Source organism: Lepidochelys kempii, chromosome 2 (assembly GCF_965140265.1).
Source record: "Lepidochelys kempii isolate rLepKem1 chromosome 2, rLepKem1.hap2, whole genome shotgun sequence".
NCBI lineage: Eukaryota > Metazoa > Chordata > Testudines > Cheloniidae > Lepidochelys > Lepidochelys kempii.
In genome coordinates, this window is record NC_133257.1 from 247483254 (window position 1) to 247509537 (window position 26284).

The 26284-nt window shown below is 42.8% G+C and overlaps 1 protein-coding gene across 2 annotated transcripts in view; it reads left to right on the forward strand.

Moving 5' to 3' along the window:
- The first annotated feature begins 315 nt into the window (after positions 1–315).
- LARP4B (La ribonucleoprotein 4B) overlaps positions 316–26284 on the forward strand; it is a 119496-nt gene continuing 93527 nt past the window's right edge. Inside the window, exon 1 of one of the 2 annotated variants that reach the window (XM_073334491.1) lies at positions 316–709. The gene's annotated coding sequence lies outside the window, so the exon portion shown is untranslated. The remainder of the gene's footprint in view (positions 710–26284) is intronic. The other variant, XM_073334490.1, reaches the window with a different exon arrangement.

The window sequence follows — 26284 nt, forward strand, 5'->3', positions numbered from 1 at the left end:
AAAGGGAGGTAGCACGCCCCGGTGGGGGACACTGTGACTAGTTCTCTGTCCGTACCGGTCCCTTTAATTTTTCCGGCTGCAGGAGCAGCGAGGGACGGCGACGGAGAAGTCACATTCCTCCGGTGGGCGTGCTCGGTGCGAGGGGGAGGGGGGAGAAGGGGAACTGCCCTCCCCGCTCCGCGCGCTCATTCAGGGCTGGTGACGGCACCTGGTCACGTGCCGAAGGACGTCACACCGCGCGCGGAGTCCGCTCCGCCAATCATCGGCGGCTGCTGCGGGCTGGGGAAATTTTAGCGACGACCAATATCTTCCGCTGGCGAAGGCGGGACTTCCGCCAGGAGCCGGAAGCGGGGCTGTGGGTCTCTCATGCGAGCGGGGTGTTGCTGCTTCTGGGATCAGAGACGTTTTGGGCCCCAAGTGCCGCCGCCGCCTCCTCCTTGTCCACGCCCCCCCCTTCCCGCCGCTGCTGCCGCCGCCGCCGCCGCCGCTTCCTTCCCCCGGGTCCCGCTCTCCATCCTCTTCCTCCTGGGATCCGGCAGCAGCGAGGCCCTGGTGGTGGTGGTGGCGGCGGCGGAGAGAGGCCCCGGCCCCCGCGGAGACCCCGGCAGGAGTGAGAGGCCCCAGCCCCCGCGGAGACCCCGGCATCGGCCCCGGCATCGACCTCAGCGGAGACGTGAGCGGCCTGGGTGGCAGTGGCTGTTGGTGACAGGTGGGTTGAAGGGGCCTCCCCGGGCCCACTCCCTCCCCTTGGCCGGCCTCGCTCCGGCTCCTCCCTGTGCTGCGACCCGCCACCTCCTCTCACCGGGGAGGCGGCCAGGGCCGCCATCTTCCTACCCGCAGATCCTGCTGCTGCGGGAGTTGGATCCCGGCACCGGGCGCTGCTGGTCGTGGCGAGTGCGAGTTCCTCGGTGTGGGGCCGGGCCGGGGCCCCGAGCTGTGTCGGCTGCTCAGAGCCCCGCACGGCAGCTGCCCGGCCTTGCTGGGGAGCGTCCTGCGCACTTCCCTACCCGGGGGCTGGATCTCCCGGCCTGGAGCCGCAGCCAGTCGCTGCCTAAAGCGGCTCTGCCTCCCCGCCCTGGTCTGGCCTCCCTGACAGGGAGTCTCAGCGGAGATCCGGCCCCGCGGCAGCGTTGCTCCCCTCGAGGCCGGGATGGGGGCGGGGGTGTCGTGTAAAGATACGTTAGCGGGCGGAGACGTGGGGTCCTTGCCCTGCCCCATTCAGCCAGGCGCTGCTGCCTGGATTCCTGTAGGCAAATCTTCCCCTGGACACAAATGAGTTAATATGCCTAGGAGCTTCAAAGGCACGTGTAGGAACCCGCCAAAAGAAGCACCAGCAAAAAGTATTGGGTCCTCAGATATTGCTTTTTATCAGGTGTGGTTGCTGTTGGTTCCTCCATTTGCTGCCTCAGCCAAGTTTTCCCCTCTTAATTTTAGTTTGTACAGATACTCAAAATTACGACTTTATATGTTCAGTGTTTTCAATCACCATGTTGCACGTAAGTCCTGTGAGGCAGAAGAATATCACCATTTCTACTTTGCGGGTGTGGATATTGAGGCAAAGTGAAGTTGAGATTTGCCTGTGGTCACAGGGAGAGGTGGTTTCAGAGCCAGTTTGAGTCACAGGTGAGGTTAAAAATCAGGAATTCTGAATTCCAGTCTATTACTTGCTCTCCTAGATCGTGTCTGTGGTCTAGTTTTTCTGGCTTTCATCTGAAAGTTCAACAACATTTGGTTGAGAATCTAACTTAAGTGAAGTAAGAGAAGGGGGTTGCACGTTGGAGCCCTTCATGCAACTTTTTCCAAACTTCACTTTGTGCTGTGAATCTGATTGGGCTATTTAGAACTACCGTTATTTCCCAAATGATATTTTTTCCCCCCAAACTTACCTGAGGAGTACTCATCTCTAGGGCTGTATATCTGACATGTCAGTTACTGTACGCCTTATCAAATCAACTTTCTAAGAAAATGTGTTCTGAAATGTAAAGTTAATCAACATACATTTATCAGTAGTTTCACATCTTCGCTATTAGGATAAGACTTTAGCTTTCTAAATGTTGAAAGAACTGGGATGATACCTGAGAGGCGTATAATGTAAATAGTGCTTTATTTTTCTATATGGTATATAGAAGTGGATATTTTTCTGCCCCAGAATGCTGAAACTTGTATTGTGGTCTAGCTTTCAATAATACAGTAACATTTTAAACATTTTAATTGGTTTAATACATCTGGAATAAATGATTACTCATATAGAAACTCAAGTGAAAAAAAACTAGGTTGGTTTGTTTTTTTAAAATCCATATTCGAACAAGAAAGGTGTTTTTTCCCACTTGTGGTAAAGCATAAAGTGTTTCCTTAACTAGTAGTGGTATATTTTCAAGATATGTCATAAGTGCATTACCACCTTAAAACTTATAGTACCTTTCTCCTGGTTATTCTTGTCTTCAAATTCCCACACTTTTATATATTGGAAAAAGGCCTGCATAGGAATAATCTGTAACTAGTATCACTTGCTTTTAACTTCATATTGCATGCCTTTATACAAGAATACCATGTAAAAAGGTATGGTTCAATCTAAATATCGGGTTCATGCATCAGTTGAAATAAACTTGCTTCCATGATTTTACAGCTGAGAACTTATTTTTAACACTGTTACAGAACAACGTGGAGGTGTTAGACCAGGACCCTTTCTTCCTTTGAGACACTGATAACAATTTAGGTCATTCTCAGAAGTTGTCTTTAAACTGATGAGAATAGAGTTAAATATTAACTACTTGCCTTATTTTAGAGAAATGAAAAGTAAGAGTTTTTGTCTAAGCTAAATGTTTTGTGAAGAACTGCAGTTCTTTGTCGTCATTGTAAATCTCATAACTGGCGATAGGGTTTAGCTTTAAATCAGTTAATGAGCTTAATGGGCATGGTAATTTAATGATAAACTTTTATAACTGTTTATATTAAATATTGAATATTTAGCTGGTAGTAACTCTGAAAATGCGATATGTTGAAAACATGGAGGGAAGGCATATTCATTAATCCACATAAAGTGTATTCAATCCAAGCCAATGATAACGAAAGGTGACAGGGAAAGGGGTATAAAGTACAAGCAAGGTGATCAGAGTTTTGATGATGCAAGTCTTATCAGTTAAAAATAACCAAGGAACCTTTAAACTGAACAGTTTTGTCTCTTGTTATCCCTGCACCATTCATCACCTTTATCTCCCCAATTTTGATTCCAGTGTCCTTGTACCACATTCCCTACCTTAGACCCTTTCACTTTTCATAAACAGCAGTCAGTTTACAAGAAAGAAGTCAATCACATGATCAACTTGTTGCTTGTGTTTGTCCTGGAAGAAATGGGTCTTGAGGAAGGATTTAAATGGAGAGGGTAGTGGCCTTGCTAACCAGCTCAGGTAAAATATTTTGTGCTGTCAGGGAGGACTCCACAAATCAAAGCAGAAAGATGGTTGTAAGAAAAGCTAACAAATGGAGTATCAATGTTTGGAATCACTGGCAGAAAGAAGATGGTATAAGAGACCAGGTTGGATAAGCAAAGGAAACCTATTTTCAAGCTTGGGAAATATAAAGCCATATTTTTCAGGCATGACATGATGACTTATTATATCAGGGAGATGTGCTGTCAAAAATGATAGGCTCCAAATGGGAAGTTGTAGCATTTTGTTCTTTAAAATATATATATATATAGGTGTTCGCTGGTAGAATAGCTGGTACTAGTCAAATGTGAACAGATACAAACTGTATGTCCTTGTTGATTAAGATATTGCCAAGCACTTTGTATTAAGATGTTGCTATTCTAGTAATAAGTCTTGAGAAACAAGATATTAACTAAATAGTTATTTGTGGTTAGTGACTTTTTTTAAACTAATTGCTTCATCAGACACTCCTGTTACAAAGCTTAATCTAAAAATTGTCTCGGGAAACCTTATGCTGAAGTTCTGGTAAGACTAAAATCTTTTATCTTTGTTTAGTGTTGGTACTCATAATGGTACTTTTACAGGTTATGGTGCTGTCTCAGGTTGCCCCACAACGAAGCTTTGCTAGTGCTGACCATTGTTCAAACAAGGAACGGATGAATCAACCGGCCAATGTCCAAAAGCAGTTTGCTTACTCATACCCAGTGGCTGGAGGGTTTTATGCTTAAATGAGTCAATACTGCCTTATTTCAAAATTTCTCACTCTAAGAAACCAAAAGAAGAATAGAGCAAAATTAAACGGACAGTTAAAATAAGTGTCTTAAACTTCCTGAAACAAATTAATTATGGCTGTTAAACTGAGTTATGATGTATATTGTGTTTTGCCATCCTCAGGTGCTTTTGAGAACTACATGCTCTATGCCTGCACTGTGGCAATCTTTTCTCCATTATCACCAACAAAACTCAGACATTAATTGATAGTCCTACACAGCAGTTCAGAGATAGGAAGTGAACAGTAACTTTTCCAGGTTACTGGAACAAAAGTGGGCAGAACATAATTATCCACAATGGAATTTGACTAGGTCACTGGGGTTGGCGTCCTTAATCCTGCCTATGTTGCCACCCAGTCTCTGATAAGTAGTTCTGTTATGCCTGAAGGATGGCACAGTGGATTGCATGGTTCTCCCTACTCTTCTTCTAGGTAGCTGAGAATAGCACTTCTTATTTTTCTGTTTCTCATCTAAGTATTCACCTGATGCACTTTGGCTTGTGACATTTAACAAGATTCTCCAAAGTGTTATGATTAGAGCTGGGTGAATAATTGGTGGGTTTTCTTTTCAGTTCAGTGACTGAACTGGTTTTTCTCACTGAAACAAGAAACAAAAATTTCAGTTAGGGTTTTTTCAGTTTTTTATGTTTTGTGGGGTGTATATTTTTTTAAACAAATCCATCTACATTTCAAAATGACATCATTTTGAAACAAATACATGTTTCATTTAAAAAATTGAAATGAACAGTTAAGTTTTTTTTTTCAATTTTTTTTCCATTTGTTTATTGGGTTGAAAATTATTTGTAAATTCGACAAAGTTTTGGCCAAATAAAAAAAAGCAGTGAGGAATTTGGGGGGAGAATGGGAAGAAATTGAAAACATTGAAGTGGTTCACTTCAGTTGCCCCAGAACCACATTTGTGCGTGAAAACTATTTGACCAAAAAATTCCGAGGGTTCTGATGCACGTTGACATTTTATCTTGCTCCATGGTATCAAGATATTGACACGGTTTCAGAGCAATATGGTAGTGTGCGTTGTGACAAAGTATTTTGACTTGTGGGGAAAGTTTAAGGATGGAGTATTAGATTTGAATCCAGGCTGAAATTTTGGAACAAGTCCATCCTTTAACAATGAGCCAAAAAACCTGAATTACCAGTAGCTCTGATTACAAACGGGACTGTCAGACTAGCTATCAATAAAAGTGAACTACATTAGGTGTCTCTTGTGTACCAGTTTGCTTATTTTTAAAAGATTGTGCATTAGTGTTATGTTGTGGGCTGGAGCATGGATTAGTTGCAAAAAATAATGTTGAAGTGATCAACCTCCATTGAGCTATTTAATTCACTTTTTGTCAAATATAAAATCTTACCTAATCATGGTCAATAATTCAAGGTAGAATGTCCTAAAAGTGAGGAAAATGGCAAGTTTAATGAACATACATTTGTGACCACTTGAAATTAATATAGTTTATAAAGACTTGGATCTTACCTTTAGGACATTCACAAGCATAAGCTAAAAGATTCTTAAGTTACATTGGAAAAGTTTTTTTTGGAGTGACCTCCAGAGAAACTGAGAAGGAAACTGACTTTAGATTGTTCTGTAAAAGAAATTTAACCATTTTTTATTAAAAGAATCTTCATGAATTGAGCCAACATTTTCATTGAAAGAAAGCTAGTTCTTAAGAGCTTTTTCTTTCATTGCCTGTACTATCAATTATATTTGATCTCATAGTATAACTCCCACTTGGGCTTTGAATGTGTCAGCACTTTTGTTTTGCTGTCATGCTCCAAAGATCTGCTGTGGTTGAAGAAAACATGTTGTACCAGTACTGCCATAGCTTCCCCGTTATATGCTCTGGTCAGTCCTAACTCTAGCAAATGTCCCAGTGACTTTTTAAATCCTTTTGATTGCCAATTTTTAAAAAAACATTAAATATATAATGGGTCTTAAACTAAGCAGTTTTGCAAATTGGTTGGATAACATCACTTTCTTAGAAAACCTGATTAATCATGCAAACTGCATGTGAAGGTTAGAGACTATTTCTCAAAGCCCTAAAAAATCAAATGATCTAATGTCTCAAACTTCAATGAAATGCTCTTTTACTTAAATAAGGAAAACGTTTGTTGTGGACTCAAAATATGCAGTTTTTAGAATATATATTTTAATTGTTTAGAATATAAGCCCATTAAGATCTGTTGAATTAGACCAGACTTTTGACCTAAACCTTGGTAGTGCCCATTAAATTAACTTTATAGCTTCAAGGTGAAACTTTCAGTCTTGTCTCTGGTTGCTAGAGCAAGAGGCAGTGTTCCAGTCAATACCTTGGTATCAAGTATCGGGGGTAGCCATGTTAGTCTGTATCTACAAAAACAACAAGGAGTCCAATGGCACCTTAAAGACTAACAGATTTATTTGGGCATAAGCTTTCATGGGTAAAAAACCCACTACTTCAGTGCATGGAAAATTTCAGATGCAGGCATTATTATACTGACACATGAAGAGAAGCAATGTGAAGAAGAAATACCTTGGTAGTATCTGGTTTATCAAGGGAAGGTACTTAAGGCAAAATGTCAGCCCAGAGTTAGACTTCTCTCTCTTTTCTTGTTGGGTTAAATCATGCCTTTGTTTTAGAGGTGTACAGTTGTACTGAAATATGAAACTACAGTATCATAGACCAGAGGTTTTCAAACTGGAGGGGCAGACCACTCTGGGGGGTGTGGAGTATACTCCGGGAAGGGAGGGCATGAGAAGCTTTTGCGGGGGCGGTGGGGGGGGGGGGAGATGAGATTTATTGTCCACATTTTACCTACACCAGTGAATAACCTGAAAAGCTGATTCCTCCAGACCTATCCAGTCCTCAGATGGTGCTGTGCATTTTGACAGTGTTCTGTTTAGCTTGCATAGCGTTGTACAAAGTCGTTGCTATCTGTTGTTAATCCGTTCGCTATGAGGCGGTGTGCCCATTTAATTGTAAGCATGGACTACAATTGCAGATTTGCTTTTGCTCGTTTTACAGTGGATTGTTGGCTCATTTGTGCAACAGTGCGGGGGGGGGGAAACAGATTTGAGAGGAGCGCTGCCGCCGCTACACATATTAGTATATGTATTTATGTGGCGGGGAGGGTGCTGTAAACTTCTACAGACATGAAGACGGGGGGTATGATCAAATAAGTTGACCCTGTCTTAGACTCAACTAGAAGACTTGCATTCTGAGAAGCTAAAAAAGTAAACCTTCCAGTATACTCTCATTTCCATTTTAAACTAAAGCAAATTAGGGGGTTTTGTGCTAATCACAGCTCTCAAGTGGCTTTACCTTCTAAAAAACTAAAATTACAAAAAGTAACTAATTCCTGTATCTGTCACCTTCATGGTATTTCTAAGCTCTGGAGCTTTAGAAAGTTAATGGTGTACTCCAGGGCTAATGTGGTTCTGTTGGGTTCTTCTGGATAGTTCTGATTCTGCTGCAATCTCTGATGTTCTCTTGAGGCTCTGGGACACCCTCAGCGGTGGTGCTGGTTTTCTTGTCTCTAGGGCCCATGTCTGGGTGGAGAGAGTGCCAGGGGGTTGTCTTGCATCAAACTAGCATATGTTAATTTGAGGGGGCAATGTGTACCTTAAACTTCAAGTTGAAAACTGTTTTTCCTAGAGTTTCTAGCAGAGCTCTCAGTATTGCAAGAGTATATTACCCAGTCTTCTTGATGACAGGAGAGGGGAATGGTGAGGAAAACGTAAATGTCATCTTTGTAAATAAGGAAAAGGAAGTAAGATACAGTGGTTACAGAACAGGGAATTAATTGAGTTTACTGTTCTAGTCCCAGCTCTGATAAATTGGATGTGGCTCTGGGGAAGACACTCCATTATATATAAAATGGATAAACCTTCTTGTCTCCTTCGAGGGTGTTGTAGTGAATCACTGCATCTGTTAAAGGCTTGAGTCCCTTCCAAGGAGCTCTAGAGGTGTAAATGAAATATTGGGTGATATGTCTTGGCACTGGCCTTGAATGATTTAAGGAGTTACTTTGCAGCTCTACCATTTATTTTGAGGACCTAAGCGTAATTTCTGAAGTGACCCTATGTCTAAACTCTGTTTCCAATGATGTTGGTAAATTAAGATGTGCTGTGTTCCTTACCCCACAAAACATTCAAATTTCAGTTTCAAGAAACATTGTGTGTTACTCAGAAATAGGAATAAAGCCTTGCATTACAAGTCAGCAAAAGTTTCAGCATTAACATGAAAGCTGACTCCCATGATTGAGTTGGTAAGAGCCAATGCAAGCAGCTTATGTTTATCTTTACTACCATAAAGTGAAAGAGGTTTTCCTGTAGTCTTGTTGATGCGGCAGCAGTATAGATGAGCTCCTTTAAGCAATAGTTGGGTTCTAGATGGGGTCATAGATAATTGCTTCTTAAGACAGTGGAAATATTAGAGGAACATTAATTTTCTGGACTTCATCTGCATCCTCGAAAGAGAAGTACTCAAAGAGTTGCAGAGGTGAGGTGTAAGACAAACTCTGAAATCATAGTCCAATGGGGAAAAAAAGCAGCCCCCCCTTTTTTTAATCTGTGTCATCAGTAAACCCCTTCCAGTGTCAGTTATAGTTAAAAGAAAAGGAGTACTTGTGGCACCTTAGAGACTAACCAATTTATTTGAGCATGAGCTTTCGTGAGCTACAGCTCACTTCATCGGATGAAGCGAGCTGTAGCTCACGAAAGCTCATGCTCAAATAAATTGGTTAGTCTCTAAGGTGCCACAAGTACTCCTTTTCTTTTTGCGAATACAGACTAACACGGCTGTTACTCTGAAACCAGTTATAGTTAAGTTTTCCACTACAGTCGGGGGGAAAAAGGGACTCAGCTCTAATGCCCAAATTTGCAGACTATGGACACTTACTGCTGAAGGCAAATTTCAATCTAAGATTCAATAGCTTTCTAGAAACAAACTACAACTTTTATCATACCCTATAAAAATATTTGTCCTGTGTGCACTTAGATGAATTTCCCGTTCATGAGGCTTTTCTTAGTCATGTGAATCTCTCATCACCTTCACCTGACCACTAGGACTAATAGCCATGTGAAATAAATGTAGAGAAACTTGTCAGTTCTCCTCTTCCCCCTGTCCCTCTCCTTCACTCTTAGATTTAGATTTATTTAGAATGCATTGTGGCTCAGTATCTGGCACCTGGAATTTTTTACAGTTTTGCTTATGTAGTGAGTGAGAAATAGAAGAACAAAACTACTAATCTTGCTGCAAGTGTAGAATCTTTGAAATGTCCAAGTGTGGTTTTTGCCTTAAGTGGTGAACCTTTTTAAGCCTCTTCTTGAACCTTTTGTTAAGTCACAAGGTCATGTGTGACCATGACTGTTACTTAAAACTGCTGACTAGCTTGGAGGGGAATACTGCAAAGCTGTGAGATTACTTAACCATGTTTTCTTAAACTGTATTGTTTGGAGCACCATATGCATATGTGTATAAATAAATCAGCTCATACTTTCACTAAAATCATTAGTAAACCTGTAAAATCTTTTGATCTGACTAGGAGGCTCTTGTTAGCTGTCTTCTGAACCACTTCTGCCTAGGAGTTTAAATCTTGTGATTTGGCCAGCTGAGGAGCCAGTGTAGACAACATCTACATGGATGTAACACAACCATAGCCCTCCATCAAGTCCAAGAGCAGCTTTATTTTTTCTGTTGTCAGAACACATTTATTTGTTTCAGTCAGTGTGTGTTGATCATTCTGCCTTTCTGTGTGCATACTTAAAAGGGTGGGGATGGAAATGTTATGCAGCTTTTAATCCAAATGGCCTTAATGGAGACTATGAAGGCCAGAACGTTGTAGCAATTCGGTGTTGGTGAATTAACTGATTCTCTTTAATGTGGTCTTGAACTTGAGCTGTAAAACAGTTTTCTTTCTCCTGTATAAATGTGCTTTCTTTAGCTCTGCTTTAAAAGCAGGACTTGTTCGTTGGTGTAAGAAGAGCTAGCATAGCCATTTGTGACAGTTGTAGGCTGTAAGTGCTGGAGACTATGATCTCCCAGCCTGTTGTTTCTAGGCATATGGTTGTCTAAAGATTGTTGAGGAGCTTCATTTTAGATTTGAAATTTACAAAATGGCATCCTGGCAGAGCATATTGAAACACGTAAATACTACAGTGAAACTAGACAGCTTTTCAGGGCTCTTATCGAAGTGTTTACAGTTTTCTTCTTCAAAGTAGGTGAAACAATAATAAAACCGATCAAAAAAGTTAATAAGTGCAGAAAAATCAATTGATTCCTCTCACCTGGTTCTGGTTTTCTGGTCCTTGATCACTGAATGTGTAGGCATTAATAAACTATGGTTTCATCTTCAGCAAGACACACCTGTTTACCACCCATCTCCAAGCTTGTAGTCAATAGGTACTGAAGTATGCGATATATAATTCTAAATATTATAGAGCTCTAATTTTTCAAAATGCTGTACAAACACTAACTACCCCCCTTAGCCTGTGAAGTGGGAATGGGAAGTAGTATCCCTGTTGTACAAAATGAAAACTGAGGCAAAGATTAACTGAGTTTAATTAAGCAGATCTGGGGTTAGAACTCTGAAGCTCCTAGCTCCCAACCAGAGGTCGGCACCACCATATTGCTTGAAGGACACTTAAGAAAATTACCGTACTTAGTGATGGACATTGGGTGGGTTATGTCATTCAATCATTCAACGTTTCTTGAAAAATTACCACGGGCCTCAACATTTTTACCACAGATGCTTGTGTCCATGTACGGATATGTTGCTGACCCCTGCTCCCAACTCTGTGGTTGTTCCTAGACTATGTTGCCTTTTTTAGTCAGACAACTGTTCTTCTGTTTCTGATTCAAAAGGTAAGTGATCACTGACCAACCAGCTCACTTCCTTGGTTTCAATGCAGGAGTTCACTTGAGACTGTTGTGGGAATTCTGCATCTTACTACAAATGCAACCACCTGACATGACTTAGATGTCTGACAGTGGGGCTTGGCATCTGCCCTGCTGCAGGTAGCCCTTCAGAGCAGTAGCAGAGTGAAATCAGCTTGACTTGTCAGTTTCACTCTAGAAGCTCCAGCACCCAAAGCAACATTTACAGTGCTCTACTTGCAGTACTCTGCTGCTGCTGAGGATGCTCCCTTGGGGAGGAGGAAGGAAGAAACAAACCCATTTCTCTTCCTCCCATCTTCTTTTTTTTTCCCTCCCCACACCCTCACAAATGATATTAATTTTGTTTGGTTTCCTCATTGTGCCCCGTAATAACAGAAGATAACGTTTATTTGCCTGCAACTCCTGTGCAGTTGCCCAGCTGATAGAGAGGAATTGCCTCAATTAACTCCACTGCTGTTCTCATTGGTGAAATACTATTGGTAGGGGCAGCAGTAAAATTAGGGAAGGAGACCATATGGGAGGTTAAATAGTTACAAACTGAGTTCAGAGGAAAGTGATGGAGTAGTGTTGTAGTGACTACTCATTTGGGATGCTCTCCCCTTTTGTCTGAGGTAGCAGAGGCTGTGAACGCCTCCTCTTGAGAGTGAGGGAATTCCTGGCCTAGTGTTAGCTGCTCGTTGACCTAAAACTAAGACACTTGCCTAGGGTATGAGAAATCTAGATGTGAAACTTGAGCAACCCCCTGTCCTCAATTAGACGCTATTTTAAAAAAAAAAAGTGTCAGCCCTCACATGAAAGGATATTCACTGTTACGGAAGGGCTCTGGGTGTGAGGGGTGTGTAGGGGACACTGACAGACACTCCCTTAGGGTATGTCTACACTATGAAATTAGGTCAAATTTATAAAGTCAGCGTTTAGAAATCGTTTTTATATAGTCGATAGTGTGTCCCCACACAAAATGCTCTTAGCGCATTAACTCTGGAGTGCTTCCACAGTACCGAGGCTAGCGTCGACTTCCGGAGCATTGCACTGTGGGTAGCTATCCCACAATTCCTGCAGTCTCCGCCGCCCATTGGAATTCTGGGTTGAGATCCCAATGCCTAATGGGGCAAAAACATTGTTACAAGTGGTTTTGGGTACATGTTGTCAGGCCCTCCCTCCATCAGAGCAACGGCAGACAATCGTTCTGTGCCTTTTTTCTGTGCAGACGCCATACCACAGCAAGCATGAAGCCTGTTCAGATCACTTTGGCAATTAGGAGCACATTAAACGCCACGTGCATTATCCAGCAGTATATGCAGCACCGGAACCTGGCAAAGCGAAACCAGGCGAGTAGGTGACGTCAGCACGGTGACGAGAGCGATGAGGACCTGGACACAGAGCACGGGCCCTGGCAATGTGGGCATCATGGTGCTAATGGGGCAGGTTCATGCGGTGGGACACCGATTCTGGGCCTGGGAAACAAGCACAGACTGGTGGGACCGCATAGTGTTGCAGGTCTCGGATGATTCCCAGTGGCTGCAAAACTTTTGCATGCGTAAGGGCACTTTCATGGAACTTTGTGACTTGCTTTCCCCTGCCCTGAAGTGCCAGAATACCAAGATGAGAGCAGCCCTCACAGTTGAGAAGCGAGTGGCAATAGCCCTATGGAAGCTTGCAACGCCAGACAGCTACCGGTCAGTCGGGAATCAATTTGGAGTGGGCAAATCTACTGTGGGGACTGCTGTGATGCAAGTAGCCAATGCAATCAAAGATCTGTTGATATCAAGGGTAGTGACCCTGGGAAATGTGCAGGTCATAGTGGATGGCTTTGCTGCAATGGGATTCTCTAACTGTGGTGAGGCCATAGACGGAACCCATATCCCTATCTTGGCACCGGAGCACCAAGCCGGCGAGTACATAAACCGCAAGGGGTTCTTCTCAATAGTGCTGCAAGCACTGGTGGATCACAAGGGACGTTTCACCAACATCAGCGTGGGATGGCCGGGAAAGGTACATGACGCTCACATCTTCAGGAACTCTGGTCTGTTTCAACAGCTGCAGGAAGGGACTTTCTTCCCAGACCAGAAAATAACCATTGGGGATGTTGAAATGCCTATAGTTATCCTTGGGGACCCAGCCTACCCTTTAATGCCATGGCTCATGAAGCTGTACACAGGCAGTCTGGACAGTAGTCAGGAGCTGTTCAACTACAGGCTGAGCAAGTGCAGAATGGTGGTAGAATGTACATTTGGACGTTTAAAAGTGCGCGGGTGCAGTTTACTGACTCGCTTAGACCTCAGTGAAACAATATTCCCACTGTTATTACTGCTTGCTGCGCGCTCCACAATATCTGTGAGAGTAAGGGGGAGACGTTTATGGCAGGGTGGGAGGTTGAGGCAAATCGCCTGGCCGCTGGTTACATGGGGCGGTTAGAAGGGCACAGGCGGGTGCGGTACGCATCAGAGAAGCTTTGAAAACCAGTTTCATGACTGGCCAGGCTATGGTGTGAAAGTTCTGTTTGTTTCTCCTTGATGATCTCCCCTCCCCCGCCACCCGCTTGATTCACTCTATTTCCCTGTAAGCTAACCAGGGTACCCTTGCCCCTTCGATCATCGCTTGCAGAGGCAAAGAAGTCATTGTTGCTTCACATTCATGCATTCTTTATTAATTCATCATACAAATAGGGGGATAACTGCCAAGGTAGCTCAGGAGGGGTAGTGGAGGAGGGAAGCACTGGGATGGGTAGTGGAGGCAGGAAGGACAAGGTCACACAGTACTTGAAAACTTATTGAATGCCCACCTTCCATTGCTTGGGCAATCCTCTGTGGTGGAGTGGCTGGGTGGCCGGAGGGGCCCCCCCCCACCGCATTCTTGGGCGTCTGGGTGAGGCGGCTATGGAACTTGGGGAGTAGGGCAACTGGTTACATAGGGGCTGTAGCGGGGGTCTGTGCTCCTGCTGCCTTTCCTTCAGCTCAACCATACGCTGGAGCATATTAGTTTGATCCTCCAGTAGCCTCAGCATTGAATCCTGCCTCCTCTCATCATGCTGCTGCCACCTATCAGCTTCAGCCCTCTCTTCAGCCCACCCCCTCTCCTTCCGGTCATCTTGTGCTTTCCTGCACTCTGATATTGTCTGCCTCGACGCATTTGTCTGTGCTCTGTCAGTGTGGGAGGGCAGCATGAGCTCGGACAACATTTCATCGTGAGTGCGTTTTTTTTCGCCTTCTGATCTTCGTTAGCCTCTGGGAAGGAGAAGATCCTGTGATACTTGAAACACATGCAGCTGGTGGAGGGAAAAAAAAGGACAGTGGTATTTAAAAAGACACATTTTATAGAACAATGGGTACACTCTTTCAGGGTAAACCTTGCTGTTAACATTACATACACAGCACATGTGCTTTCGTTACAAGGTCACATTTTGCCTCCTCCCACCGCGTGGCTAACAGTGGGGAACATTTCTGTTCAGCCACAGGCAAACAGCCCAGCAGGAACGGTCACCTCTGAATGTCCCCTTAAGAAAACCACCATATTTCAACCAGGTGACCATGAATGATATCACTCTCCTGATATAACAGAGATAAAGAACAGATGTTGTTTGAACGCCAGCAAACATACGCTGCAATGCTCTGTTCTGCAATGATTCCCAAGTACATGCTACTGGCCTGGTGTGGTAAAGTGTCCTACCATGGTGGATGGAATAAGGCTGCCCTCCACAGAAACCTTTTGCAAAGGCTTTGGTAGTACATCCAGGAGAGCTTTATGGAGATGTCCCTGGAGGATTTCCGCTCCATCCCCAGGCACGTTAACAGACTTTTCCAGTAGCTGTACTGACAGCGAATGCCAGGGCAAACTAATCATTAAACACACCTGCTTTTAAACCATGTATACTGTTTAAAAAGATACTCACTGGAGGTCCCTTCTCCGCCTGCTGGGTCCAGGAAGCAGCCTTGGGTGGGTTCGGGGGGTACTGGCTCCAGGTCCAGGGTGAGAAACAGTTCCTGGCTGTCGGGAAAACCGGTTTCTCCGCTTGCTTACTGTGAGCTATCTACAACCTCATCATCATCATCTTCCTCATTCCCCAAATCTGCTTCCGTGTTGCCTCCCTCTCCATTGCAGGAGTCAAAGCATAAGGTTGGGGTAGTGGTGGCTGAACCCCCTAAAATAGCATGCAGCTCATCATAGAAGCAGCATGTTTGGGGCTCTGACCCGGAGCAGCCATTTGCCTCTCTGGTTTTCTGGTAGGCTTGCCTCAGCTCCTTAAGTTTCACGTGGCACTGCTTCGGGTCTCTGTTATGGCCTCTGTCCTTCATGCCCTGGGAAATATTTGACAAATGTTTTGGCATTTCGAAAACTGGAACGGAGATCTGATAGCACAGATTCCTTTCCCCATACAGCAATCAGATACTGTTCAGTCCATGCTGGAGCTATTTTGCGATTCTGTGACTCCATGGTCCCCTCTGCTGATGAGCTCTGCACTCGCCTGCAGCTTGCCACGCTGGCCAAACAGGAAATGAGATTCAAAAGTTTGCCGGCCTTTTCCTGTCTACCTGGCCAGTGCATCTGAGTTGAGAGTGCTGTCCAGAACGGTCACAATGGAGCACTCTGGGATAGCTCCCAGAGGCCAATACGGTCTAATTGCATCCACAGAACCCCAAATTCCACCCAGCAAGGCCAACTTCAGCACTCATCCCCATGTCGGGGGTGGAGTAAAGAAATCTATTTTAAGAGCCCTTTAAGTCAAAAAAAAAAAGGGGGGGGGGCTTTGTCGTTTGGATGGGTGCAGAGTTAAATCGATTTAACACTGCTAAATTCGACCTCAACTCCTAGTGTAGACCAGGGCTTAATGTAGTATTTTGGATTCTAATATTTAAACTGTATTCTTAAATTTATTCACCTAAATTTAGGTTATTGCTGATTATGTACTCTGTATCCTATGACTTTTAAAAACAAGCTTTGTATTTGTAGGTAATCTAAGCACTATACCCAGATGTACAGACACTCTCTTTTCTCAACCTGTATATTATATAACTTTAACATTAGCGTTAATAAAAATTTTAAATCTGTTCTCTCAAGCAAAAAGGCAGGAAAGGGACAGGTTCATACAAACCACAGACCACAATCCACTCTGCCAACTTCTGGGATGGCAAGACAATGTGCAGAAGGGAAGGCTAATGGTTTATTTAAATTGACAGTTGCGTTTATTTGGAATCAGTAATCGGGTAAAGGCATGCTGTCAGGTGTGATGTCTGGTCGTAGTAAGGTGTGTACCCGTGGCTGGCAAGGGTGAGGGCACATGTGCTGTTAAATTGACTTAAACTTACGTTGCCTTTGTCTCGCGGTTTTATGTCAGGTATATTGTGTATAGTCAACTTAATTGTTTAGCAGTTTTTTTGTGTATCATTATGTACATTGTCTTCAAGCTTGACAAAAGCACTGAAAATAAATTTAGCTGAAATAGCATTGGAAGCAAACCTAAAATTGCTTTTTGCACGTATATGTTTTCCTTATTGACTTCCAGGCACAGAGTGCTCTTATCAGACACCTTACACAAGTACAGGAGTACTTGTAGCACCTTAGAGACTAACAAATTTATTTGAGCATAAGGTTTCGTTAGCTACAGCTCACTTCATCGGATGCATTCAGTGGAAAATACAGTGGGGAGATTTATATACACACAACATGAAACAATGGGTGTTACCATACACACTGTGATGAGAGTGATCACTTAAGGTGAGCTATTACCAGCAGGGGGGCGGGGGGACCTTTTGACCTGCTGAAGTGAAGAAACAGATTGACAAAGCCAGAAGAGTACCCAGAAGTCACCTACTACAGGACAGGCCCAACAAAGATAATAACAGAACGCCACTAGCCATCACCTTCAGCCCCCAACTAAAACCTCTCCAACGCATCATCAAGGATCTACAACCTATGCTGAAGGATGATCCCTCACTCTCACAGAGCTTGGGAGACAGGCCAGTCCTTGCTTACGGACAGCCCCCCAACCTGAAGTAAATACTCACCAGCAACCACACAACAGAACCACTAACCCAGGAACCTAGTCTTGCAACAAAGCCCGTTGCCAATTGTGTCCACATATCTATTCAGGGGACACCATCATAATTACATCAGCCACACTATCAGAGGCTTGTTCACCTGCACATCTACCAATGTGATACATGCCATCATGTGCCAGGAATGCCCCTTTGCCATGTATATTGGCCAAACTGGACAGTCTCTACGTAAAAGAATAAATGGACACAAATCAGACGTCAAGAATTATAACATTCAAAAACCAGTCAGAGAACACTTCAATCTCTCTGGTCACTCGATTACAGACCTAAAGGTCGCAATATTACAACAATAAAACTTCAGAAACAGACTCCAACAAGAGACTGCTGTATTGGAATTAATTTGCAAACTGGATACAATTAACTTAAGCTTGAATAGGGTTTGGGAGTGGATGGGTCATTACACAAAGTAAAACTACTTCCCCATGTTTATTCCCCGCCCCGTTCCTCAGACGTTCCTGTTAACTGCTGGCAATGGCCCACCTTGATTATCGCTACAGAATTTCTCAATATTTCATGCAAGAGGATTGCCATTGAAAGTCCAAATGTGATGAAAACCCTTGTTGCACATATGTTAATGCCCGGGATTTCTGATTTACCCTCAATTAATTTTGTGTCCTGGCCTGTGTCCAAACGTATTAATAATGATTAGGAATAGCAGTATCAGGCTTAGAGACAAATACAGGAGCATCACCCACGTAGAGCATAAACTTGTTCTCTCTTCGTATCCCATCCTGGTATGATGGGTATGTTGATTTGCCTGGATGGAAATGACTTAACACTGTAAAGCTAAACAAACAGAAGAGGAGAAAGGGGGCAGTCATGCCTCAGACCTCTCTGTAATGGAACAAAAGGCAGAAATAATACGATTGGTATTACCCTTTAAGTCAAGCTAAAGCAGAAAAGCTCCATCCAAGCAATGAATTAGTTATCAAATCAAAATTTTGATATTACATGAAAAAAATAGTCCCAGGTTATATAGTCAAAGGCCTTATCAGCATCTGAAGAAATGACAGCTAAGGATTCTTTAGAATCTCTCAGTGGCAATAATATCAATTGACACACATTATCTGATCCATGTCTATTATAAAGGAAGCCTACCTGATTTGTGTGTCATATTAGAGACCTTTGTCCAACTGCATAACAAGCTTTTGCTTAAAATTTTAGTATCACAATTGATTAAAGAAATTGGCCTGTAATTACTACATAGTCTGAGGTCTTTTCCAGGTCTAGAAATAACTGAAATTACAGCTTCTCTTAGAGTGGTGGGAAAGTTTGCTGATTCCTGGCCTCCTTGACAATATTCATTAATCTAGGAGGTGAACTTTTGATAAAATTCAGTAGGAAACTAGTCTGTGCCAGTAGTCTTTCCAACCTTTTATTTCTTTTATTGCCTGAGTCAGTTCTGTGATTTCTAGCGGGGTGTCTCTAAGTTCCTTCTGAGACTTAGAGATGAATATCCTAGACAATCCATTAGAATAGTTACTAGGGCATCTTTACCAATACCCTCTTCAGCTAAACATAGTTTTAAATCTGTTTTAATTGTTGTATATAATTTGTTACTGTCGAGAATAGCAACAATCTCATTTCTGATGACAGGTTTCAGAGTAACAGCCGTGTTAGTCTGTATTCGCAAAAAGAAAAGGAGTACTTGTGGCACCTTAGAGACTAACCAATTTATTTGAGCATGAGCTTTCGTGAGCTACAGCTCACTTCATCGGATGCATACCGTGGAAACTGCAGCAGACTTTATATATACATAGAGAATATGAAATAACCTCAGCCATGCGGAACGCAATGCCATCCACAGCCTCAGAAACAACTCTGACATCATAATCAAAAAGGCTGACAAAGGAGGTGCTGTTGTTCATATTCCGACCTATTCATGATGACAAGAGGCTGCTCGGCAGCTCTCCAACACGAGTTTCTACAAGCCATTACCCTATGATCCCACTGAGAGTTACCAAAAGCAACTACAGCATTTGCTCAAGAAACTTCCTGAAAAAGCACAAGATCAAATCCGCACAGACACACCCCTGGAACCCCGACCTGGGATATTCTATCTACTACCCAAGATCCATAAACCTGGAAATCCTGGGCGCCCCATCATCTCAGGCATTGGCACCCTGACAGCAGGATTGTCTGGCTATGTAGACTCCCTCCTCAGGCCCTACACGACCAGCACTCCCAGCTACCTTCGAGACACCACTGACTTCCTGAGGAAACTACAATCCATCGGTGATCTTCCTGATAACACCATCCTGGCCACTATGGATGTAGAAGCCCTCTACACCAACATTCCACACAAAGATGGACTACAAGCTGTCAGGAACAGTATCCCCGATAATGTCACGGCTAACCTGGTGGGTGAACTTTGTGACTTTGTCCTTACCCATAACTATTTCACATTTGGGGACAATGTGTACCTTCAGATCAGCGGCACTGCTATGGGTACCCGCATGGCCCCACAGTATGCGAACATTTTTATGGCTGATTTAGAACAACGCTTCCTCAGCTCTCGTCCCCTAAAGCCCCTACTCTACTTGCGCTATATTGATGACATCTTCATCATCTGGACCCATGGAAAAGAAGCCCTTGAGGACTTCCACCATGATTTCAACAATTTCCATCCCACCACCAACCTCAGCCTGGTCCAGTCCACACAAGAGATCCACTTCCTGGACACTACAGTGCTAAAACAATGGTCACATAAACACCACCCTATACCGGAAACCTACTGACCGCTATTCCTACCTGCATGACTCCAGCTTTCACCCTGACCACACCACACGATCCATCGTCTACAGCCAAGCTCTGCGATACAACCGCATTTGCTCCAACCACTCAGACAGAGACAAACACCTACAAGATCTCTGTCAAGCTTTCTTACAACTACAATACCCACCTGCAGAAGTAAAGAAACAGATTGATAGAGCTAGAAGAGTTCCCTGAAGTCACCTACTACAGGACAGGCCTAACAAAGAAAATAACAGAACGCCACTAGCCGTCACCTTCAGCCCCCAACTAAAACCCCTCCAACGCATTATTAAGGATCTACAACCTATCCTAAAGGATGACCCAACACTCTCACAAATCTTGAGAGACAGGCCAGTCCTTGCCTACAGACAGCCCCGCAACCTGAAGCAAATACTCACCAACAACCACATACCACACAACAGAACCACTAACCCAGGAACTTATCCTTGCAACAAAGCCCGTTGCCAATTGTGCCCACATATCTATTCAGGGGACACCATCACAGGGCCTAATAACATCAGCCACACTATCAGAGGCTCGTTCACCTGCACATCCACCAATGTGATATATGCCATCATGTGCCAGCAATGCCCCTCTGCCATGTACATTGGTCAAACTGGACAGTCTCTACGTAAAAGAATAAATGGACACAAATCAGATGTCAAGAATTATAACATTCATAAACCAGTCGGAGAACACTTCAATCTCTCTGGTCACGCAATCACAGACATGAAGGTCGCTATCTTAAAACAAAAAAACTTCAAATCCAGACTCCAGCGAGAAACTGCTGAATTGGAATTCATTTGCAAATTGGATACTATTAATTTAGGCTTAAATAGAGACTGGGAGTGGCTAAGTCATTATGCAAGGTAGCCTGTTTCCTCTTGTTTTTTCCTCCCCCCCCCCCCCCAGATGTTCTGCTTTAACTTGGATTTAAACTTGGAGAGTGGTCAGTTTGGATGAGCTATTACCAGCAGGAGAGTGAGTTTGTGTGTGTATGGGGGTGGGGGGGATGTGAGAGAACCTGGATTTGTGCAGGAAATGGCCCAACTTGATTATCATGCACATTGTGTAAAGAGTTGTCACTTTGGATGGGCTATCACCAGCAGGAGAGTGAATTTGTGTGGGGGGGGTGGAGGGTGAGAAAACCTGGATTTTTGCTGGAAATGGCCCACCTGATGATCACTTTAGATAAGCTATTACCAGCAGGACAGTGGGGTGGGAGGAGGTATTGGTTCATATTCTCTGTGTGTATATAAAGTCTGCTGCAGTTTCCACGGTATGCATCCGATGAAGTGAGCTGTAGCTCACGAAAGCTCATGCTCAAATAAATTGGTTAGTCTCATTTCTGTTAGCCTTTTGTGCCAATAGCTTGCCAGCTTTCTTGCCAGATTCCCAGTAATCTTGCATCAAACAAAATAACGTAAACTCTGCCTTTTGGGGCAGAAGTTTATTGATTTCATACCTTTCGATGAGGGTTCTGAGTTTCTTTAGGCAGAGGGCAGAAGCATAGTCTTCATCCCAGGTCTTAATTTCCTTTGCAATGGTATCAATTCTCTGTTCTCTCCACTCCTTTTATAAAGGTCGCATAATAGTTGATAGAGTCTCTGAGGAAGGCTTTCATGGCTTCCCAAAATGTGGCAGCTGGTGAAGAAATGGCAGCATTTGTTTTAAAGAAAGAAAAAGAAAAAAGTTCTTACATCATTTGATAACTCTAGTGAGTATCAAATTTCAGAGGTATTCAATCTCACATTTTAGTTGGCGGGTACATACCCTGTAGGCCTAAAAGACATGCATAGGAGCATTGTCAACTATAACAATATAACAGTACCACAATAAATGATGGGATTTATCAAGTGATAATAGTAAGAAATAGTCCAATCTTGAATGTGTTGAATGACCTGCTGGGGAAAAAACAAAACAAAACTGGGCAATCCTAAGGACAGAGGCTATAATTGCCACATACCTTGTAAGCCTGAATTAGGCAGGTATATATGAAGTACCTGACGGGTTTTAGCGGTGTTATATGGAGATGGAGAAATTTATCAAAGACTGGATCTAGAGTTTCGTTAAAGTCTCTATCTATAATAATTGGATCTGACCTTGTCATTTATATTAATAAAGTATGAAAAAAATTAGGATCATCTCTGTTTGGCCCATAGAGATTGGCGAAGATGATTACAGAATTGCCAGTTTCAGCCTTAAGGACAATGCCTCTGCCCTCATTCAGACCTCTTTTGATCATTCACCTTTTTATGTATTAATATAGCATTGTCTCTCGTTTTAGAATTAAAGCAACTAGAAAATGAGGCCTACCCAATCTCTGTTCAGTTTATGATCGTCAAGTTTTGTCACATATCTCTTAGAGCATGGTGACGTCATCATTAGTAATGAATGTATTTGGTAATAGGGTTATTAAAACCCTTTATATTCCAGGAGACATGTTTAATTATGGGTGCCTTCGTTGTTAAAATGTACCAGATGAAGTATAAAGTCAGTTTGTGAATAAATGAAAAATTGCAAATTTTCTTGAACAGGGTATGGTTCTTGCATAGCTAAACAGCAAAAGTTTTATATAATCCAGGGGAGGCTGTTGCTTCCCAGTATATATTCAGCAGGCGTGGGAAGGAAATTTCCAGCATGGGAGGATAATGGGAAGGGTGAGGAGAGAGAGGAATTAAATAAGTGAAAAAACAAAATGGGGAAAAGATATTGGAGAGAGAAATAGACATTAGTACCATATAGTCAAAAAAGTGTCTTGTTTAAACATCCAAAATTCCCACTTGCCACCTGTGGGATGGGGAGGGTGGCTGCATGAGGTGAAACAGCTCCTGGGACCCAAATGTTACAGCTCTAGTAATCCCCTTTACCAACAGAGCCTTGATACATTAGTCTATAGGGAAGCACCATCTAATAAAGCAATGGTATTGCTAAACCTCTGATTGCCTGAAGCTGGCCTTGCATGATGCGGGATGGAACACTTGAATTTGCCCTGTTCTGTTCATTCGCTCCCTTCTGGCCACTGTCAGAGATGGGATACTGGGCTAATGGACCATTGATCTAACTCAGTATGACTGTTATGTTCTTAACAGCTTCTTTTTTCCCCTCTGGATTTCTGCAGTATAAGTTCCTTAGTGATGAACTTCAGTCAGTGCTCTAGGCTGATCTTCTGAAACTGGTTTGAGGGCAAGGAACTGGTGTACCTGAGGTATATCAAAACAAAAATCTTGGTTAGGGCATGTTAGGAGTTTAGAGACAAATTCAGAAGATTTATCTTTCTGTATTCCCACAATCCTGATGTTACATCGCCATGAATGGCTTTCTAGATTAGTTAGCTTGGTCTTAACAATCTTGATATCATTCCAGTTCTTCATAACCTGTAGTTGGTTGTCTTTGAAAACATCATCCGCTTCAGAAATTGTGTTCTGCTTCACTCATCCATCTGAATAGAGCTTGTAAGTGCACTGTGAATCTTAGTCATGGTGGTCTGTAGGGTAGATGCAGTTTCAACAGTGTCTGTGGCCACGGCTTGCTGAGCGGCCATCCGCTTGCATTCCATCAGTCTCAGGCAACCATTTGTAGAAGGTGAGGAGGCAGATCTCCATGGGGGTAGCAGAGGCCGTGTGCTTCCAGATATTGGAGAGAAAAATGCTGAGCTAAAGGGCATCTTGGGGGTTTCAGTAGTTGAATGGTGGGTTTTAGGAGACAATGTTTGGGGATTTTCTGTGGACTGCTTAGGAAGTCAAGCAACCTGCATCCACTTTGGTCACAGTGCCCTCTGGTGTCTAATTTGTTATAAAAATTAAAACTTCCATATGCAAAATCTGTGGCCCCAACGGCTATCTTAATGTATTAGTAATTTTTTTTTTTTTTGTTCTTCCTGGAAAAGATGCAGTCCACAGTGAGTCTGGAACTGGCCAGCAGTTCTGAAAGATCTAAAACTAAAAAAATTAGTCTAAAATTATTTGTGTGCTGAATCCTGAGTCTGGTTAGTTCCAGGGTGTAAATGAGCCTAAATGCAGTCCCCATTTTAAGAAGAACATTAAAGGCACACTGTCAACTTAATTCATAGATTCCAAGGCCGGAAGGGACCATAGTGATTATCTAGTCTGACCTATAACACACATAGAATAATTCCTCAAAATAATTCCTAGAGAATATCTTCAACTTTATGGTGATCCACCATAACCCTTGGTAAGCTGTTCCAATGGTTAATTTGTTATACCAATAAAATAAAAACCATCTGGATCTTATTAAAGGGGAAAAGGCAAAATACCACATCTTTTGTGAATACAAAAAGAATCCTAGTAAGCAGTTAGTTATAGCTATAACATTCCATTCAATTTCATATTTATTCACACATTCATGCGCACACACATGTTCTGCAAGGTTGTTATCATAGTTACCAGCCTTGGAGTTGCTCATGCCAAGCCACTGGCCAGGTGGCCTGGACATGAGGAGGGAGCAGGGCCTCGTCAGATGCACATCTGATATTCCTGGAAGTTGGTTTGCAGAATCAGACCCCAAAGTTCTCACTTTCTAGCGTTTTCATTTTAAAAGAAATTTCTTCCTATGTCAGTCTTTGGGAATTGCTTCATCATGCTGTTGCTGAATCAATCAGCAGATGGAGCTGTCAGGAATGTGCCATGCTGCCAGATGTTACCTTGTTCTTTGGTTCTCCCATGCTTGAGACGGGTGGGTGGGTGGGGGGGTCTGCCCTCGGGGGGTCCTCTGGTTATTTCCACTTGACACCACCTTCAGCCGATGGACATTGGATTCTTGGGCTGGCACCTCCCTGATCATTTAGTTATTATCCACACCAAGCATCCATCCACATACATCCTCTAGGTCTATTTTAATCACAGTTGTTAACAAATCAAGATGAATACAACAAAAGGGCAGGGAGTCTCTGGGTGCTGTTTCTGTTACAGAGTATTGCTTCGAGTCTCTCTCTATGTGAGGAGTAGTTGTTACAAAGAATTGCTTTGAGAACAGACTCTGTCTTAGAATGTAGTAACACAATTAGTAGCTTGCAGGTTTCACACACAGAGGGAGAGAAACAGTACCAAAAACCAAGAGACCTCTTTGTTTAAATTCCAGGGTATTACTAATTATGGGGAATCAAACTCATTTGTGATTTTAATACAGAACTTCTTTAATATGATCCAACAAATTACCCTCACTGTTAATTTTTTTTTTAACAACACCTTCGTCTGAATTTGTCTTGCTTCAACTTCCAGATGTTGGATCATGTTATACCTTTCTCTGCTAGGTTGAAGAGCCCTTTATTAAATTTTTAAGACTGTAAACAACTCCCTCCCTTAACCTTCTCTTTTTGTTCCGCTAAATACTCAGAGCTCAGTCACAATAAGGCATGTTTCCTAATCGCTTAATCATTCTCATGGTTCTTCTCCAAACTCTCTCCAGTTTATCAACATCCTTCTTGAATTGTACACACCAGAACTGGACACAGTATTCCAGCAGTGGTCACATCAGTGCCAAAAACAGAGGTAAAATAACCCCACTACTCCTACTCAAGATTTGCTTGTACAGGCATCCAAGAATCGTTTTAGCTCTGTTGGGTACAGTGTTGATTTGGGAGCACATTTTCAGTTGGTTATGCACCAGAACCCACATATCTTTCTGAAAGTCACTGCTTCCTAGTGTAGAGTCCCCAATCTTGTAAGTATGGCTGACATTCTTTCTTCTTAGATGTATACATTTATATTAAAACGGTATTATTTATTTGCACCCAGCTTTACCAAGCAAATCAGTTTGCTCTGTATCAGTGACCAGTCCTTATTGACTACTCCCCCAATTTGTGCAAACCTGATCAGTGATGATCTTATGTTTTCTTCCAGGTCGCTGATAAAAATGTCATAGTAAAAGGGCCATGAACTGTTGCCTCTGGATCCTCACTAGAAACACAGTTGCTCAGTGATGATTCACTGGTCACAATTACATTGAGACCTATCACTTAGCTGGTATAGTCTGTTTAAAGCATGCCATGTTAATTTTAAATTCTAGTTTTTTAAATCAAAATATTGTGAGGTACCAAGTTAAACACTCCCTCCTTTAATGTTTATTAATAGAGTCCTGTGTCAGCTCCTCCATTATCTTGCCCAGGATCAATGTCAGACTGACAGGTATATGATTACTCAGGTCATCCCATTCACCCTTTTGAAATATTGACATACCCGTAGCTTTCTCCTAATCTTCTGGAACTGCCCCATTGTTCCAAAACTTAGTGAAGGCCAATATTAATGATCTAACGAGCTCCTCAGCCAATTCTTTTAAAACTTTTGGATGCATGTTATCTGGACCTGCTGATTTTAAAATGTTTAACTTTAGTAGTAGTTTAAATCCTACTTCACTTTATCCGCAAATAGC